At 33.3% G+C, this 21,288-nt stretch overlaps 1 long non-coding RNA gene across 1 annotated transcript in view; it reads left to right on the top strand.

The window, feature by feature from the left end:
• Positions 1 to 3,459: 3,459 nt before the first annotated feature.
• Positions 3,460 to 21,288, top strand: part of LOC136833669 (uncharacterized) — a 629,485-nt gene continuing 611,656 nt past the window's right edge. The window contains exon 1 of the long non-coding RNA XR_010851556.1: positions 3,460 to 4,296. This is a non-coding gene — a long non-coding RNA (uncharacterized lncRNA). The remainder of the gene's footprint in view (positions 4,297 to 21,288) is intronic.

Consider the following 21,288-nt stretch of genomic DNA (forward strand, 5'->3'; position numbering starts at 1 on the left):
GTAATGTTACCTGATAGTAATAAAAGGTTCATTAAAAGTTAATTTTCTTTCACAATAAAGGATACCATCTTTTTCCAGGAAAACTTTACCGGGGTTAAGAGTGTTGCATCGGTGAAAAAAACACTTTGCATCATTTTTCTTTAAATTCCTTCCATTATCCCTTCTCTCTCTCTCTCTCTCTCTCTCTCTCTCTCTCTCTCTCTCTCTCTCTCTCTCTCTCTCTCTCGTACAGTGTCACCGTCAGATTTACAGCATTTTTTTTATTTTTATTAGGTGTTGGAGTTATAGAAAGTTAATAGTGGATTTTTTTATTGCGCTGAGGAATTCTTTCTATTAATATCGAAGCAATCTTTCACACATGCATTACAGAAATTAATTATTTCCATTAATATAATTTTTGTTGGGACGAAATCGTATATAAGAATATGTATAGCACAAACCCATTCAGTAAGAAAAGATACAACGAAAACGATTAATAGAAATGTTTCATCTATGGAGGTACAGGAAAGGGGATAAATTTATTGGCGAGGGAGTGCAGGAATGCCAAGAACAGAGGGTGATAGTGAACGCGGCAACTGGAAAGGTATAAGGGTGGCGCCAGTATTATCAAGGAGAAAATTTATGGTAAAAGAGTAAAATGTATTAGTTCAAGGACTCTGTTGGTAAGATTTAGTGCATCAATAGAAGAAGTTCCAGTACTGAAGGTATGCCGAGAATATGCAATTTAGTCCGAAGGCCAATCGCTGGCACCTATGAGGTCATTCAGCGTTGAAAGGAAAATTGAGAGTAATAGGTTTAAAAGGTGGACCAGGAGGAATACCTCGCAGTTGCACTGTGGAACAATTGTTAGAAGAGGGTGGAAAGTAAGACGGAAGAAAGAATATGAATGGAGGTGCAGTGAAAGGAATGAAAGGGGTTGCAGCTAGGGACCGAAGGGACGCTGCAAAGAACCTTAGGTAATGTCTACACTGTACCACGAGAGGTGCACTGACGGCACTACTCCCCTACGGGGTTGAAGGTATACCGCCCAGGAATGGAAAATAACGGGAGTGATAGAGGCCATTTTTGGCAGGGTCATATTTTGTGCCTGAGAGAGTGGTTGCACAAAGTGGTTTCATGCAAATATAGGTAAAAAAAAAAAAAAAAAGAACGAGTGGAGGTTGCTGGTTAGTACGGCGTTCCTGGAATAAACGAAAAGGTTAATAGTCTTCTGGAAATATGTTTGGAATAAGTCTAGAAATAACTAAGACAGCGAATAAGATACCTAAGATATCTCTCTCTCTCTCTCTCTCTCTCTCTCTCTCTCTCTCTCTCTCTCTCTCTCTCTCTCTCTCTCTCTCTCTCTCTCTCTCTCTGAGTCGTTGTTTGTTAACAAATTATCAGTGTATGGGCTAAAAGTAGAGTAGTACTGGATTCCATTTGCACGGTACTTTGTATGGGCCTTGGCCCTATTCGCCAAGCGGCATTGGAGGCATTGATGATGTGTATTGACAAATATAGACATTTTTAAAATAAATTTACTTTTAAAAAACCTTTTACTGGGGGATGGCGTGGTGTAGAATATTTGAACCAGTTAATGTTAACATGGAATGTTAATACCATGGAATGATTGAACGTTTGCATACGATAAACTGTTAACTAGATGTAGTGAAGAAGAAACGAAGAGTCGAGTGTTTGAAAGTGCTTGCAGGAAGAGAGAGCTAAGCACAAGTCGTAGCAAAATAATGTAGTGAGGGAAAGTGGAAACCAGGACAAAGGAATAAATATTAATATTAATTATGGATGATGGTAGGAAGGAGAGAAAGGGTAAGCAATAATATAAGCGTGGCAAGAAGGTTAGAATGGTGTGTGAAACGTATTGATAAGAAGTGGAGCGCTTGGAAAAAAAGTTAGTGAGGAATGAATGAATGAATTATGGAGTTAATTCTCCTGGCTGGATACGCAGTGTGGATTTTCAATGTGAATAAAAGAAGAAATGTCTGCATAGTATATGTGACGAAAGGAGAACTGAAAGCATAAGATATGTGGAAATATGTAGAAGAGGCTGGCTTAAGTTTTTTGAGAAAGTCTGGTCATGTGGTGAGAATGAAGGAAGATATGTTGGTGATGTAAGTGTAAATTCTTAGGAGTGAGGAGAGTGCATGCACAGACCAAGAGATAGCTGGGCAGGCAACTTGCCCAGGGTACTAGAAAAGAATAATACCCAAGAAGCAAAAGGGTTTGTGTACAGGGCAGAGATGAAGCTTATCTATGAGTCTTAAGAAACGTCCAATTTTATGAAGTTTTCCACGTAAGGGCTTCATCAACCTCTCACCTGTTAAAGTTTGAATCTTATGGCGATGAACTCTGTGCAGTATTTTTCATACTTCAAGTTATATATGTGTATATACATATATATATATATATATATATATATATTAGATATATATATACATAAGCGTATATACGGTCTCGATATAATTTTGTATGAGCCGCGGCCCATGAAACTTTAACCACCGCCCGGTGGTGTGGCCTATCCTCTATCGTTGCCAGAAGCACGATTATTGCTAACTTTAACTTTAAATGAAAAAAACTACTGAATCTAGAGGGCTGCAATTAGTATGTTTGTTGATTGAAGGGTGGGTTATGCACCTACCAATTTGCAGCCCTCTAACCTCAGTAGATTTTAAGATCTGAGGGCGGATAGAAAAAGTGCGGACGGACAGACAGATCTGGCCCAATAGTTTTCTTTTACAGAAAACTAAAAATTCATTATTCTCCCAGCTGCTCAACATTCCATATAGGCCCTTACGCATACCAACTATATAATTTATGACTTTTTCAACAGATGTATTCCAGGAAGTCTATTTTCGTCGTACATAAAGAATTAAGAGTTTATCTCTCCGTGTACATGGAACTGGAAGTCGATATATAATCCAGTTTTAATTGATACGATAACTGGGAGTTGTTACCTTTCTAGCTAGGAGCGTTGTATAGTTTCCGGTATTGAGGCCCAAAGCATCCGCTATCTTTACGTATATGTCACACGAATAACCTGTAACTTTATATATACTAAGTATATATACACATATATTCAAGTGTATATATATATATATATATATATATATATATATATGTATATATATATATATATATATATATATATATATATATATATATATATATATATATATATATATATATATATATATATATATATATATATATATATATATATATATATATATATATATATATATATATATATATATATATATATATATATATATATATATATATATATGTTCTTAGCTTAATTTTTGTTTGGTTGTATCTGTATTTAACGTAAAATTTTGTTCATTCCATACCATCTTTCATTTATTTGTTAGTTTTCCTCCGAGCCTCGAATACCTAACAAGGTCTTTCGCTCCCATCAGGAGATTACTGTTTGGAACTAATGCCTCGCCCGTGAAATTCGTCTCTTTCTTTGCTTGTACGAACACTGGACTGCTTGTCGTCTACGTGTTTTCCTAACGAGAGTGCTTTGTGGACAGTGGGTTGTGTATTGTGTTTACGGCGATCAGTACTCGACTTTTGTTAAGAAAGGACTCGACCGGTAACGGGAACTTTGGCCGTGCAGTCCTGTGGTGCTCTTGTGTTTTTGTGATGGACGCTTTGAAGGCTTATTACTGGGTGCCGTGTTGAGACCCTCAGTGAAAGTATCGTGACGGGGCCTATCATCTTCATTATCTTCTGATTTACATCTTCTGCGGGTGTTGGTGAGAGCCATCTTGCCCTCCGCTGGGTGGTGTGGATGGTGGAAAGAACTCGACCGATAACGGCAAGTTTAGCAGTGTATTCCTTTGGCGGACATTCTGGAGGCGTAGTACTGGGTGCTCTGTTGAGACCCTCAGTGTCAGTATCGTTAAGAGCCCTATTCTCTTCAGTATCTTCTGATTTACATCTCCTGCGGGTGTTGGTGAGAGCCATCTTGCCCTCTGCTGTACAGCCCCTCTACCAACTGCTGTACTGCCTCTCCGTTGCACCGCCTCTTTACCCCCTGCTGTACTACCACACGGCTGTACCGCCTCTCTATCAACTACTGTACTTCCTCTCTGCTGCACCGCCTCTCTACCAACTGATGTACTGCTTCTGCTGCACCGACTCTCTACCCGCTGCTGTACTGCTTCTGCTGCACCGACTCTCTACCCGCTGCTGTACTGCTTCTGCTGCACCGACTCTCTACCCGCTGCTGTACTGCCTCCTTGCTGTGTAGTCTTTCGGGGCCGTTAGGAGGCCTATTGGTCACGAAGAAAGGTAAGCTTGCCTTCCATGAATTTTCTATTATCTGTAAAAAGGACAACTCATTTTTAGCTGTCCATGGCGTCTTCATGGTTAAAAACACATTTCTGTGCTGCCGCCCAAGCTGGTATATGTATTAGAGTTCGTCGATGTTGGGAATTAATATAATCAATTATGCGAAGAAAAATACATTTAGTCAGACTGTAAATATATCATTCAAAGTTGTAAATGGTCGCTTCCTGTCATGTACGACAGAATTACGTTGTGTGACAAAATTCGGTTTTATCTTTTCCTTCAAAGGCCTGTTTCTTTATCGAAAGATAGTTGGTTGATTGAAGTGACCGAGGTAAAAGAAGGTAGTGACAGTCCGTTGTAAGTGAATGGTTTTTATCTGTCCCTTTGTTCAGTTATTCGGGAAACCTGCTAATGTTCAGACAATGTAATAAATCACGCAATTTTACGTTACAGAATGTCAGTTACGCATGTGAGGGTTTCCACTGAATTGTGCCACTGGTAATCTGTTTTAGACAAGCTGTTCTATGTAAAGTGGCGTTTTAGAAAGTGATCTGGAATATATATATATATATATATATATATATATATATATATATATATATATATATATATGTGTGTGTGTGTGTGTGTGTGTATTTATATATGTATATGTATATATATATGTGTATATGTATATAATTGTATATATGTATATATATTAGTGCATGTTACATATGTATTATACATATAATATATGTATACCTATACATGTGCATATACATTTACATATGCATATACATATATGTGCGTGTGTGTGCGCATGTGCGCATGTGTATATTCATGTATGTGTATATATGTATATGCATGTGTATATATGTACATACTGTATGTATATATGTATGTGTATATATGTGTGCAGGTATATATGTATGTATATATATGTATATGTGTGTATGTGTATGTATATATGTGTATATACGTGTATATATACAGTATGTGTATATATGTATATATGTATGTATGTATGTATATGTATATATGTATATATATGTATGTATTCTTAAAGCATCTGATTGTAAATTAATGTGACTTTCTATTTTTATAGATATTCACTTTATGTATTAAAGTTTCTTCTTTGTACCATTAATGGGGTCAGGCAGATGCTGGACATGGTAGCCTTTGCACCACCACAGCTCCGCGAAAAATCATGACTAGATAGAATCCCTTTTCCCCCCTTCCAGTATTTATCCATTACCTCCACTTCCTTGCTTTATTTGTAGCCTTACGTAACGACAGACCACCGTATTTCGGGTGGGGACGACCCATCTGCTGTTAGCTCGACAATAAAATCCTTGGAATGGGTCAGATTTCGAACGTTTTTTTTTTTCTTTCTTTTGAAATTTCCGTCTGCGTATTGTTACAGACTCTGACACGTGTGATTCCCCTTTCGCCTATAACCTTTGTCGAATAAAATGGGGTTCGACAGTTTGATTTCGTTCGCAGTAAATAGAGATCTCTCGCCAAAGAACATATGTTTTGGTTTCGAGCAGAAAAAAAAAATGTTTGCTGCGTTCACAAGTTGTTGGGATCGACGGATCAAAGTATTTTACTTGTATTTATAGGTGGATTTGTGTAGAATTTGAGGTAGGGAGGTTTTGGTTTGACCTGATGTTCGGTCTTTTGTTTGTGCCTTTGTTAAAGGTCATATATACATACATACAACTACACACACACATATAGGCTATAGTATATACAGTATGTGTATATATGTATATATATACAGTATGTATACATATGCATATATTGTATATTTATACATATGTATATGTATGTGCATGTATATATAGCCTATATGTATATATATATATATATATATATATATATATATATATATATATATATATATATGTATGTATATGAATATATGTATATGTACTGTATAATTACTCTTTTGTTTGCCAGTAAGTTTAACTGTGCGTTTTTCTGTATTCTTCTTTAATAAATAAGAAAAGTTATTTATACTTCTATTTTCTGGCGTCTTTAAAAGTAAATTGTAATAAAATAAACGACATGGCAATTGTTAATAACATAAATGAGTTCCAACGGTATTAGGAATTTTTCAAAATTATCCATCCTTCGGATGAATAATATTTTCCAGCAGCGGTCCCGTCATTTTTAACTAACAGGTCAATGTTTTATTTTTGGAAATATGTGATGATATGGGAGCTGTCAATTTGGTTAATGATTTTGTTTTGCCCCTGAATTTCGGTAAAGCTAAAGTTTAATATCCACCGATTTAATCACCCAAATATTTTATCTCTATGTAATATTCATAGAGGCGCCGTATCTTCATATTGTGTTAGTCTCCACGTGATATTCGGTCCAAAAATGTTAAAAGTAGAAAATATGGTGCATGTTCAGTTCAGGCCATTATTATACCACGTATTTTAGGAATTTGATATATTTTTTTTCGCCGTTTTGCAGGCTGAAATGTTAATCAGTGTTGAAATAAATTTTTTTACCCCTTCAAAAGGAACTTTCAGCCACATGGAAACTATTAATATATGGCAACAGATGCATAATGTTTCAACTTAATTTTATTCAAATGTTAGTAATGCCGAATTCATCAAGGAGTTAGAGGTGCTGCAAAATAATCAAGAATCCAGAAGTACACGAATACTTGCTGGTGATGAGAATGTGATTGCATGTCTGCTTTATTTTATTTTATTTTATTTTCTGACATGAGGCCAGATTTATATTTTAGTCTTACTTCGTTTCTGTCTGTCTCTTATGTATATATATATATATATATATATATATATATATATATATATATATATATATATATATATATATATATATATATATATATATATATCTTTTATCCAGGTATTACTGTGGTGACTGTTTATTTTATCCAGGAATGACTGCACTGACTGTTTCATTTATCCAGGTATTACTGTACTGATTGTCACTTTTGTCCAGGTGTTACTGTACTGATTGTCCCTTTTATCCAGGTATTACTGTGCTGGCTGTCCCTTTTATCAGTACATTACTGTGGTGACTGTCCCCTTTATCCAGGCATTACTGTGGTGACTGTCCCTTTTAACCAGATATTACTGTAGTAACTGTCCCTTTTATCCAAATACTACTTTGCTGCCTGTCCAATTTATCCATATATTATTGTGGTGACTGTCCTATTTATCCAGGTATTACTTCAGTGACTGTCCCTTTATCCAGGTATGTCTCCACTGACTGTTCCATTTATCCAGGTATTACTGTACTGACTGTCCCGTTTATCCAGATATTACTATGGTGACTGTCCATTTTATCCAGTCATTGATGTGGTGGCTGTCAATTTTATCCATGTGTTACTGTGCTGACTGTCCCTTTCATCCAAGCAGTACTGTAGTGACTGTCCCATTTATCCAGGTACTACTGTGGTGGCTGTCCCATTTATCCAGGTATTTCTTTAGTGACTGTCCCATTTATCCAGGTATTACTGTAGTGACTGTCCCATTTATCCAGGTATTACTGTAGTGACTGTCCCATTTATCCAGGTACTACTGTGGTGGCTGTCCCATTTATCCAGGTATTTCTTTAGTGACTGTCCCATTTATCCAGGTATTACTGTAGTGACTGTCCCATTTATCCAGGTATTACTGTAGTGACTGTCCCATTTATCCAGGTATTACTGTAGTGACTGTCCCATTTATCCAGGTATTACTGTAGTGACTGTCCCATTTATCTAGGTATTACTGTAGTGACTGTCCCATTTATCTAGGTATTACTGTAGTGACTGGCACATTTATCCAGGTATTACTGTAATGACTGTCCCATTTATCCAGTTATTACTGTAATGAATGTCCCATTTATCCAGTTATTACTGTAATGACTGTCCCATTTTCCAGTTATTACTGTAGTGACTGTCCCATTTATCCAGGTATTACTGTAGTGACTGTCCAATTTATCCAGGTATTACTGTAATGACTGTCCCATTTATCCCGATATTACTGTAGCGACTGTCCCATTTAGTTACCACACAAGTTACAAAAGGAATTGGGATGGGGGATGGGGGATGGGGAAGGGGAAGGCGAAGGCGAGTACCGGTTTGAAACCTACCCTATTATCTAAGTTGGGTTAAATGATGTCCACATGCCAAATTTTGTCTAGATCGGTCAAGCTGGTGCGGATTTCTGTAGGGCGCAAACATATGTACAAACATACAAACATTCACATATATATATGTTATTATATATATGCATATATATATATATATATATAAATATATATATATATATATATATATATATATATATATATATATATATATATACTATGTATATATATGTTTATATATATATATATATATATATATATATATATATATATATATATATATATATATATATATGTGTGTGTGTGTGTGTGTGTGTGTGTGTGTATATATATATATATATATATATATATATATATATATATATATATTTCTATGTGAAACAGAATATATATTCTATGTGAAGCAGAACTAACGTAATTCATTTACTTTCGAAATAAGGTACTTAGTAATTCACTCATATGAAAGTTTCTCAAATTCTACTAGAAAATCCAATGATTTCTTCGCCTTCGTTTCTTTTTGGTGATGCTTCTCAAAGCATATTTCCGTTTAATATATTTAGTAAGATTCATTATTCATCATGCTTCCAAGTTCAGAATCCAGTTGAATTAATTCTTAACTTCTTCATCAACCTGAAATTTCTTTGAAACATAATGGAAAGAGGTGGACAGTTATTTCCGTTTTACCACAAGAAACAAAACCAAAAGTTATGATTCTGATTCAAGATGCAACACTAAATATTCTGTATTATATAAAGGTGTCACATGAAACGGGGATCATTTGACATATGGACAAATTAGGTCTTTTTTTTTATTTTGAGGGAGTCTAGACGGGAGAAATGTTTAGTATAAAATCCATTTTTTTTATTTATTGACATAAACGATAAATGGTATGCATTTATTTAGCTGGACAATTATTTGTATTCATAGGAATTTCAAAACTGATTACGTTTACTAGCATCATGTGAATACAACGTTCATAGCGCCAGTTAGATAGATAGAAAGAAAGAAAAGCGCGAGAGAGAGAGAGAGAGAGAGAGAGAGAGAGAGAGAGACTAGCAGGAAAACATGTAATATTTGTCAAAATGTTGGTGCGTATGATCATTCTAAACTTGAAAAAACAAGCTACAACAGTATATTCAATAAATAAATATATTGTCACTAGAAGGGACTTTTAAAACACTGCGCTCCCATACAAAGATCTAGGGTTATGGGGCAATTTCCATTTGAATATTATTATCTCTATATATACTTTGAGAATATTGACGGTAAGGCAAGAACTTTGACCCATTACAGGATCAAGTAGATATATGGAAGTCTTCTTTCTGCTTCGCAGCTCAATGACAAACTCATAAATAAGGAGAATCTGTTTCAAAAGCTTTCGTCTCCATTTTTTCCTAGTCATAAAATACGGTATTTAGGACGGAGACTTCCCATATGTCGCCGGCTTTGCAATGAAATGCCCGGAAAGCGCCCAATTTTAGGCGGTTTTCGAGATTTTCTTTCCATATCCTCATAGTCATAATCGCATATGATTTCAGATAGGTCATAGAATTTTCCGAATATAATATTAGAAGTTTACAAATAATTTCTAAATATATATATATATATATATATATATATATATTATGTATGTATGTAATATATATATAATATATATATGTATATAATATATATATAATATATATATGTATATATATATGTGCTTGAGTTGTGTGTATATAGATAACCCTATCTATTCGTCTATTAATATAATGTATAAGTGTACAAATTGTGTATATATGAATATATATGTATATGTATATTTGTATATATGTATATTATATATATAGTGTGTATATATACATATACATATACATATATGGACACAAATTCTTCAAATGGAAGGGTTATAATAACATTTCACCTAATCCTTAAACCTACCACTCTTTTGTTTGACGCTCTATTGCTTTGAAATATTCGTACCTTTCTCCACTTTCCAGCCTCTCAAATACGTAGCGTCCTGCCCCCCCTCTTTCGGATCAACAGCATGGCTTTAGTGAGACAAAATCCTCCTAAATCCTTCTCTCCTATCTTATTGATGCTTGGTCATCCTCTTTGCAGGACTTTGCAGAAACTGCAGTTGTCTTTCTCGATATCTCTGAGGCATTCGTAAAAGTTTGACGTAAGACTTCGTCAGTCAAACTTTCGCTTCTGGTTTTGCTCAGTCTTTGTTCAAAGTTAATTCTGTCCTTTGGACCAATCGCATTGTATTTTTATCTTGAGCCTATGCTCCATTTCTTTGCGTCTTACAGTGCTGCAGAACATTCTGTTCTGTCATACCTCTCATGCCCACATAATCACATAGTTAAACAAGTAAAAAATTCGCTGAAGTTTCTTCGGCGCAATCGAGTTTTCTGTGCAGCCGCTACAGCGTATCATCAAGGCCATCGAAAATAGATCTATCTTTCGGTGGTCTCGGTATAATGCTGTATGAGATGCGACTGATGAAACTTTAACCACCGCCCGGTGGTGGCCTATTCTCTATCGTTGCCAAAAGTACGATTATGGCTAACTTTAACCTTAAATCAAATAAAAACTACTGAGGCTAGAGGGCTGGAATTTGGTATGTTTGATGACTGGAGGGTGGATAATCAACATACCAATTGGCAGCCTTCTAGCCTTGGTAGTTTTTAAGATCTGAGAGCGGACAGAGAAAGTGCCGACGGACGGACAATTCTTATTAGATCTATTTCACTGCCCATTCGTTTGTAATTATATATATATATATATATATATATATATATATATATATATATATATATATATATATATATATATATATATATATATATATATATATATATATATATATATATGCATATAACATAACTATGTATATATGTATTATATGTTAGGTATATATATATATATATATATATGGATATATATGTATATATATTATATATGTATATATACATATGTATGTACATATATACTGTATATGTATGTATGTGTATATATATATATATCTATGTATGTGTGTATATACATGATGCATATACATATATATATATATATATATATATATATATATATATATATATATATATAGTATATATGTGTATATGTGAGAGTAATTTTGTTGTGTTTACGTGTCTTTGCCTCAGTTCGAAAGTAAAACAGTAATGCTTTATACTGTTTAAAGAAACTTCCTTGTCCCAAAGTTATATCCATCCGAAAAAAAAAAGATTGCAGCTACACCAATGTGTAACTTCAATAAGTTTTAACGAGAAAATCCCCTTGTGTCATAATTTATATCACGCTTAATGTATGCTTGGTTAACTTTTGTAGGTTGATTGACGTTTGTTTCAGACTATTTTGTGAAAGTTATACTATTTTTCCCACTACTGCTACTATACTCCTACTACTTCTACTGCTGCTACTATTTCTTTGAAATATAATAATAATAATAATAAATTTTTTGAGGGGGGTCTTTCTTAGTCATCCTATTCGACTGGGTGGTTTTTATAGTGTGGGGTTCCGAGTTGCATCCTGCCTCCTTGGGAGTCCATCACTTTTCTCACTATGTGCGCTGTTTCTAGTAGCACACTCTTCTGCATGAGTCCTGGAGTTACTTCGGCATCTAGTTTTTCCAGGTTCCTTTTCAGGGATCTTAGATCGTGCTTAGTGTTCCTATGAGTATTGGTACAATTTCCACCGGCATATCCCATATCCTTTTAAATTCGATTTTCAGGTCTTGATGCTTTTTTTTTTTTTCTCATCTACTCTGGTGTACTGTGGTACTGCGACATCACTGAATGATACTTTCCTCTTGATTTTGTCAATCAGCGTCAAGTCTGGTCTATTGGCACGTTCTGATACCATAGTCCCCGAGGACCTTTGCCTGATCGTTTTCTATCACTCCCTCAGGTTGGTGTTCGTACCACTTATTACTGAAAGCTAGCTGGTGTTTCTTGCACAGGCTCCAGTGGAGGGCTTTTGCCACTGAATCATGCCTCCTTTTGTACTGGTTCTGTGCAAGAGCCGGTCGCTTGCTATGTGGTTTATGGTCTCGTCGTTCATATTGCGCTTCCTGCATATGGGTGAGATGTTATTTCCATGTATTATTATTATTATTATTATTATTATTATTATTATTATTATTATTATTATTATTATTATTATTATTATTATTATTATTATTATTATTATAACAGTATGTCGTTCAGAATATAATCTGAAATCGACTAGATTTTTTAAGAATGATAGATATGAATGAAATAATCTATAAGTTTATTTTCCATTGAGATCTGACTTTATTTCATCAAAAATAAATCTGAATTAGCTAACAGTTCAGTTATTATATTTTCTGCGCCTCCATTTTTATTCCAGAAAATGGTGTCCCTGGCCTCAAGGCCACCTCTATTCAAAGTTCTGAGTTTGAAATTATCCTTGATTCAAAACTCGCAAATATATAGTTGTCCGGCGCGTATAAAAAGGTGCCTAAACTTTTCCAGGAACCCTCCTCCCCCCAAAAAAAGGGTAAAAAAATACTAAAGGTTCTACAGCACCCAAACAAAGGCTTATAATTTATCTAAACTTATGCACGGCACATTGTTTCATATTAACTAAAAAGAAAAGAAACTATTTCATCCTTTTTCATTCATTAGGAGATAATAACTTCCGTTTTTTTAATATAAAAAAAATTACATAAATTGCATTCAGGATAATTCTATGACGTGTTGAAACTAAATAGTATAAACTTGGTTTTGTACTTTGTAGGCTAAAGCTATTCCTTATCGTTTTTTTTACTCACCGCGAAAATTTTTATTCTTTTCTGTATGAAAATCAAAATAACGTAAAAATAAAAAAACCATTTGAATGTTGAGTCTCCCTCAAGCAGTCATCAGCTTTACTCTGACCTTTATGTAACCCCGCGCCAATAGCTTAATAATTTCTACGAATTGAAATCTCTTATATATAAGAGTCCGCTGACCTCCGGTAAAGTACATAAATACTGAAAAATGCAGATGCAGCGTTATCCGAGAGCTACTTTTTCAACTTAAAAACAAACGAGTAAGAAATGCGTCTTTCTTCGGCGCAATCGAGTTTTCTGTACAGCCACTACAGCGTAAAATCAAGGCCACCGAAAATAGATCTATCTTTCGGTGGCCTCGGTATAATGCTGTACGAGCCGCGATATCGTTGTCAGAAGCTCGATTATGGCTAACTTTAAGCGGAAATAAAATAAAAATTTCTTAGACTAAAGGGCTGCAATTTGATTAGTTCGATGATTGGAAGGTGGATGATCAACATACCAACTTGCAGCCCTCTAGCCTCAGTAGTTTTTAAGATCTGAGGGCGGACGGACAGCAAAGCCGACGCAATAGTTTTCTTTTACAGAAAACTAAGATTGTGGAGGCAATATTTATTTAGAATAAAATGCACATTCGCCATCCGTTAATTGTGAAGCCTCACCGATTGCCTTCAGGGATTGTTTTTCAAAGATATATAATTGATGGAATTTGTAACGCGTGCTCTTTTTGCTCACTCAGGGAAGTAAATTTTTTCCATGATCATAATTCTTTTCAGTATTAGAAGAAGTCCATTATATTGCCTCCATCCATTTTATTTTTCGAAAAAACAAACAAGGAAAATAAAAAAAGAAAATCAGCTACCAGGTTATCTAATAGCAAATGCTTGTATTTTTCATGATAAAACTTCCAGGTCAGGTATCTTCGACGACAAGTGAGCGAATGAATTTCAGAATACTATAAAACTGAGTATTTCACTTTCTATGTAATCTCAAAAAGAAATTTCTTTGAAATATTTGTATTTGAAGCGATTGATTTTCTAGTCACTAACAATTTTTTTGTAGTTCAAACTGCATAACAGAATTCTCTAACGCTTAGTAATATTTATCAGTAATATTTATCAGCACCTGCTGCCTAAGAACTGAATTGAACTGAATATAGAATTTTGGCCCAGGGCCCAAGCTGGGGCCTATGAGGTCATTCAGCGCTGAAACGGCAACTGAGAGTAGAAAGATTTTAAAATGAGTAACAGGAGGAAAACCTCATAGCAGTTGCACTAAGAAACTATTGTTAGGAGAGGGTGGAAAGTAAGATGGAAGAATGAGAATATGAACGGAGTTATAGTAAAAGGAATGAAATGGGTTGCAGCTAGGGGCCGAAGGGGCGCTGCAAAGAACCTCAAGTAATGCCTACAGTGCGTCCCATGAGGTGCACTGATGGTTCTACCCTCCTACGGAGATTCCAGTCGTATTTCCCATCGTTTCCAAAATACACAAGACAGGACGGAAAATTACCAGGTGAATAATAAGATATACATTTGAACGAAATGAAATACAGAAATTATAATCAAACGAAAAACATTTTTAAGGACAGTGACATAATTAAATATAGAGCCGAGAGAATGTTGATTAAATTATTTAATTTCACAGTTAACAGATCTTCAGGTATTCCATAAACATCAAGAATGATTTCCAGCCCACAGTTACTTTTCCTTTAAATATCTAAAAAAAAAATACAGAAAAACAAGCAATTCCATTCCAAACGGTATTGTTACGTGAATTATACAGAGATTTTCTCAGCAATCTGAAACATGTTTTTGTCTTGTATTACGATCAGAATTATATATGAGAATAAAGACCAGGAAAGGAAGCTGAGGAACACTACATATATATATATATATATATATATATATATATATATATATATATATATATATATATATATATATACATATATATATACATATATATATACATACATGTATATAAATATATATATATATATATATATATATATATATATATATATATATATATACATACATATATATATATATATATATATATATATATATATAATATACATGACAATATATGTATATATATACAATATATGTATATATATATACAATATGTGTATATATATACATGTGTATATATATACATACATACATACACACATACAAACAGCATATAAACAAATATTTACTTCACCGGCAAATAAAACAGAATGTCCCTTAGCCGAGCATGAATTCCCCCTAAATTTCTTTTTCACTTTCACGTAAAAGCTATTCAGAAAATAAATTCCTGTCCAACTTTGCGACGGGAGATAAATTGAGAAATAGAAAGTTCGATCACATCAATCTTGTGAAGGAATAACCTACCGAAAACTTACATGTTTGAAGAAGAATTCTGATAATTTCTTTTGTAAGTTTCTTTCACACTCATCGTTGGTCATTTCCAGTGTCTTTTCATTAAGTTTTATCCTTCCTTAGATAAAATATTTCCTTAAGTCCTTCGATCGCATTTTTTTTCGGGGTTTGGTTTTAGTTTTCTGTATACTAAAACGATTGTGCCGGCTTTGTCTGTCCGTCCGCACTTTTTCTGTCCGCCTCAGATCTTAAAAACTACTGAGGCTAGAGAGCTGCAAATTGTTATGTTGAGCATCCACCCTCCAATCATCAAACATACCCAATTGTAGCCCTCTAGCCTCAGTAGTTTTTATTTTATTTAAGGTTAAAGTTAGCCATGACCGTGCTTCTGGCAGCTATATAGGACAGGCCACCACCAGGCCGTGGTTATTTTTATGGGTCGTGGCTCATGCAGCATTATACCGAGACCACCTAATGTTAGATCTATTTTCAGTTCGATTGCGCCGAAGAAACTTTGTGGCATTTTATTACTTATTAGTATTAGCAATGAAAATTTTGTATCTATTTAGTGGTGGTTCTTTATATTAAACAGATTCTATTATCAGAGTTAGAAAATTCAATAATATTCTGTTACATTACGGAACTACTTTGCTTTACCAGTCTTTGGTATTTAAAATCAAGTAAATAATACCACTCAGCAAGGTATTTAATTATTTGCTGCCTTTGGTAGATATAGATATTTATAGATAAACAGATATTTATGTTATATATACATACATATATATACACATATGTACATATATATACATATGTATATACATTCGTGTATATATATATATGTATATATATATATATATATATATATATATATATATATATATATATATATATATATATATATATATATATATACACACACACACACACACAAAAGTATTAGACTATATTCAGCCTTCCAGCATTTGATTTGACGATTCAATTTGAGAAACTGCCTGTTGTGAGGACGAAGGCACTGTAGTGGCAGAAACTTAATACAGTAAATTGAAAGGGAAGGCTCTTGGGCTTTGGAATTTTATTGGGAATGGAACACATTTTGGTGGGTGAATGTGTCAAACCAGAGGATACAGACTGGCTGGAGAGTTACGCAGAAAACAAACGCTGATTGCTAAAGCATTAAAAGGGAATACAGAGGCAAAATAAACTTATGACAGGTATAAAAAAAAGTATTAAGGAAATACACTAAATGACTGGGTTAGGGAAAATAGAACTGGAATGTAGGCAAATGATGATGGATAGAAAAAATTCTTGAAGTTTATGTGAAAAAAGGACTTAGAGTGAAAGCTGACATACAGACATAAAGGTAAATAATATAAGTAAATGAAAATTTTATTAGTAATTCAGACTGAAACTGATAATATATAAAAAAATAGGTCGATAAATTTATGTCTATTAAAGATGTCTTAGTAAAGCTTCTTGAAATAAAGACATGAGGAAGAAGAAACAAACAAATATTTGTAAAATAATTCAGGTTAACGATAAAAGTAATTCCTCGACCTTATTAATCCCACTGTATAGTAGGGTCGGCCACTCGAGTCAACTTTCTCCATCTGTTTATAATTTTTGCTTCTTCCTCCCCCAGTCCCACCTCACCCATATCCCTCCTCACCACATCCATCCATCTTGATCCGATCCACTGATGCCCCACACCACCTCCTCCTCCTCCTCCTCCTCCTCCTCCTCCTCCTCCTCCTCCTCCTCCTCCTCCTCCTCCTCCTCCTCCTCCTCCCCATCACTGGCATGTTCTTGGCTCTCTTGATGGGTTCCATTCGGCACAGACCTCTCTCTTCTTATTACATGGCTATAGTATCTCAAACGAGCTTCACAAGCCTTCTCCTTTACATTACATATACCACATTCTTCTTATGTCCTAACTCCCCCTCCTTTCCAGTAGTGATATTCCAGCAATTACTAAAAATAATTCATGTTTAAGCAAAATGTAATTGCTCTGAGTGAAACAAGCAATTGCGACAGCACTGTCAGTTTCAGAAAAGACTGATAGATGGGGAGAAAGACAGACCCTGGAAAAAAAAAAAAGTCTTAATTAAGTGCATTCAGCACAAATCCCTCGCATAGGGTATCATAATGAATTTGGCTTTAAAAGATATAGAAATTTTATTTTGATTTATGGGTAATTAGCGGAGGCAGCTGCAAACAATCAGGGGAGAACCAGAGTCCATTTTCCAAAAAGCCTTTATATATATTTATGAATATAAATACCTATATATATATTTACTATATAATTATATATATATATATATATATATATATATATATATATATATATATATATATATATATATATATATATATATCATATATATATATATATACAATATCAGGTAAAAATAAGAGACAGGGGTTTGTGTGATAAAAATGAATCACGTACAAAAGTGATTTTCGACTTTATTTTCAAGCCATTGACGAAGGACTAATACAGTCAACGGCTTGAAAATAAAGTCGAAACCGGTATATAATAGACTCGTTATATATATATTTTCACCTATAATATATAAATATATATATATAAATGAATCACGTACAAAGTTATTATAATATATATATATATATAATATATATATATAAATATAATTATATATATAATTATATGTATATAATCTATATCACATACATACGTATTCATGCATACATAAACGGTAATAAAATCAAAATAATCACCTTGAAAACTTTCGGTCGTGCAAGACTGGATTCAGGGCTTATCCTTTCCATTACCGGAGGAAAAATCACGAGCAAAGATCCAACCCCCCCAGAAAGAACTGTCCAAATATACGATCAAAGGATTTGGAGTTTTCTTATTTCCATTCACATTAGAGCTGTTTTCAGGATAAATTCGTCGCTTCCAACTTTGCGCCGGAGACTGATCGAGACGTATCAGATACTTGCATCACCTGCGACAATTCCAGGAATATTTTCTGAACTTTTCGAAGAGAAAGTCTTGCTTGGGAGCCGGAAAGAAAATCGCTCTCTCTCTCTCTCTCTCTCTCTCTCTCTCTCTCTCTCTCTCTCTCTCTCTCTCTCTCTCTCTCTCTCTCTCTCTCTCTCTCGTCTTGCTGAAATGCTCGATGCTTACCGAATATGCGCGCACGAGCACTTGGCTTTTCCTTAAACATTGATATAGACATTTTGGCTTAAAGCAATTTAATATTTTAGTTTATGCTGTCCGACGAATGCAGTATGTCGGTAGGCGTTAACTCCAATGCATCCAGTGCATATATTATATATATATTATATATGGATATATATATATTTTATATATGTAAATATATGCATATTTGTGTATATGTATATGTATGATATATATATGTATATATTTATATATATATATATATATGTATATATATATATATATATATATATATATATATATATATATATATATAATATATATATATATATCTATATATATATGCATATGTAAGTATATGTATATGTATATGTAATATGTATATATACATGTATATATATATATATATCTATATATATGCATATGTATGTATATATATATATATATATATATATATATATATATATATATATATATATATATATATATATATATATATATATATATATATATATATATATATATATATATATATATATGTATATATGTGTATAAACACATACACAGGTTAGTGGTCGCACCACCATTACGCGTGCTAGTGTGCATTTTATACTTTCAATGAAGAAAACAGATTAGTAAAAAATTAAAATAAAAATATTTTAGTCATTCATACTCTATATAAACATGTTATTAATGCGGTAAAATTCTGATTTTCAAGAATTTTCAATCCTTATTCCTACCAGCTCAAAGTGAAATGTAAAAAATGTGCCTCAAATTGTTTTGAAATTTGAAGCATCAGGACTGTGGCCGACTCACCATAAATAGAACGCATTTATAACTCCCTCACTAGTTAAACACTAATTTTGGAGGCGAATGAATGCTGGCAATTCAGAAAATGGACTAACAAGGGGAAATGACGCCATTCAGAAACTTATTTGCCATCTTCATGTCTCTCTGATAAACTGGAATCCAATACTAACTTTGACACGTCGCCTCTCAAAGGTGGGAGCATTTCCTCAAAGATTTATCTCTTTTCACCTCGGAGTGACAAAAAATAACGATTATATTAAGGACGGTTGATCGATGTCTTGCGGGAATGAACGGAGGACCCTGATAAGGAGACAGGGAGGTGAGAGTCGCCTAAAAAATTCCGTCACAAATCTATTTCCAGAAACAGTTAGGCCTTTTGCCTTTAATAGAGTGTTTTTTTTTATTTTTTTAGTTCTTGCGTGTTTTTATGCTGTGAGTGACCATCTTTTTCCATTTTTTTTATTAGAACGCTTTTTCATAATTTTAAGTATTTGCTGTTTACCTTTACCATGTGCCTATGAGACAGGATTGGAAATTTTTATTTAATCTGTAATATTCAGCCTCAGTGACCCGTGTCTTTACATTGTGGAGCTGAGGTTAAGAAAAGTTATAACAGACATACACATATGCTCACAAGCACAGTCATACACCTGTATATATATGTATATGCATTTATATATATAATTTATGTGTATATATGTATATAATTTTTATGTATACATATACATATATATATATATATATATATATATATATATGTATATATATATATATATATATATATATATATATATATATATATATATATATATATATATATATATATATATATATATATGTATATATATATAGTTATATGTTTATACATATATATAATATATATATGTATATAGATATAATTTATAAATATAAACATGTACATATATATATATATATATATATATATATATATATATATATATATATATATATATATATATAATGTATATATATATATATAGATATAATTCATAAATATAAACATGTTATATATTTTTATATATATATATATATATATATATATATATATATATATATATATATATATATATATATATATATATATATGCATGTATAATCTCACCAGCAAGATTAACATGAGAGTTCGAATCACCGCCGGGAATGAGTATAAAGTCCTACGGACCATTAAAATTTTGCCTCTTTTGACCTCAGCACGTGCAGCATCCCTTTTGCGCAATGATACTGTAGCATTTGTATAAACATAATACTGTATAAAATTAAAAAAAAAAAGTATTTATTTATGCCAAGAAAAATTTTTTTTACACTGGATAAAGAATACGGTTTCTTCATATCGAAATGACTTAACTTTGTGAAAAGTGTGCTGCGCTGTTGCCTACTTTGATAGGTTTATATAAATGGGAGGAGTAACAAGACATATTCCCGCAGGAGGTTAGTGCCATCTGTGTTCCTCACATGGTGCACTGCAGGCAATACATAAGATTCTTTTCAGCGTCATCGGGCCCAACTGCAACCCCTTTCATTCTTTTACTGTACTTCCTTTCACATTATCTTCCTTCCGTCTTACTTTTCGTCATTCCTAACAATTATTTCCTAATGCAACTGCGAGGTTTTTCCCCCGTTACACGTTTAAACCCTCCTTTACTCTCAATTTAATTTTCAGCGATGATTGACCTCAAAGGTCCCAGCGCTTGGCCTTTGGCATAAATTTCATATTCCAATTCTATTAAGAAATTTTTTTACGTATTAAAATACATTAC

This window comes from Macrobrachium rosenbergii, chromosome 52 (genome assembly GCF_040412425.1).
Source record: "Macrobrachium rosenbergii isolate ZJJX-2024 chromosome 52, ASM4041242v1, whole genome shotgun sequence".
Taxonomy (NCBI): Eukaryota; Metazoa; Arthropoda; class Malacostraca; order Decapoda; family Palaemonidae; genus Macrobrachium; species Macrobrachium rosenbergii.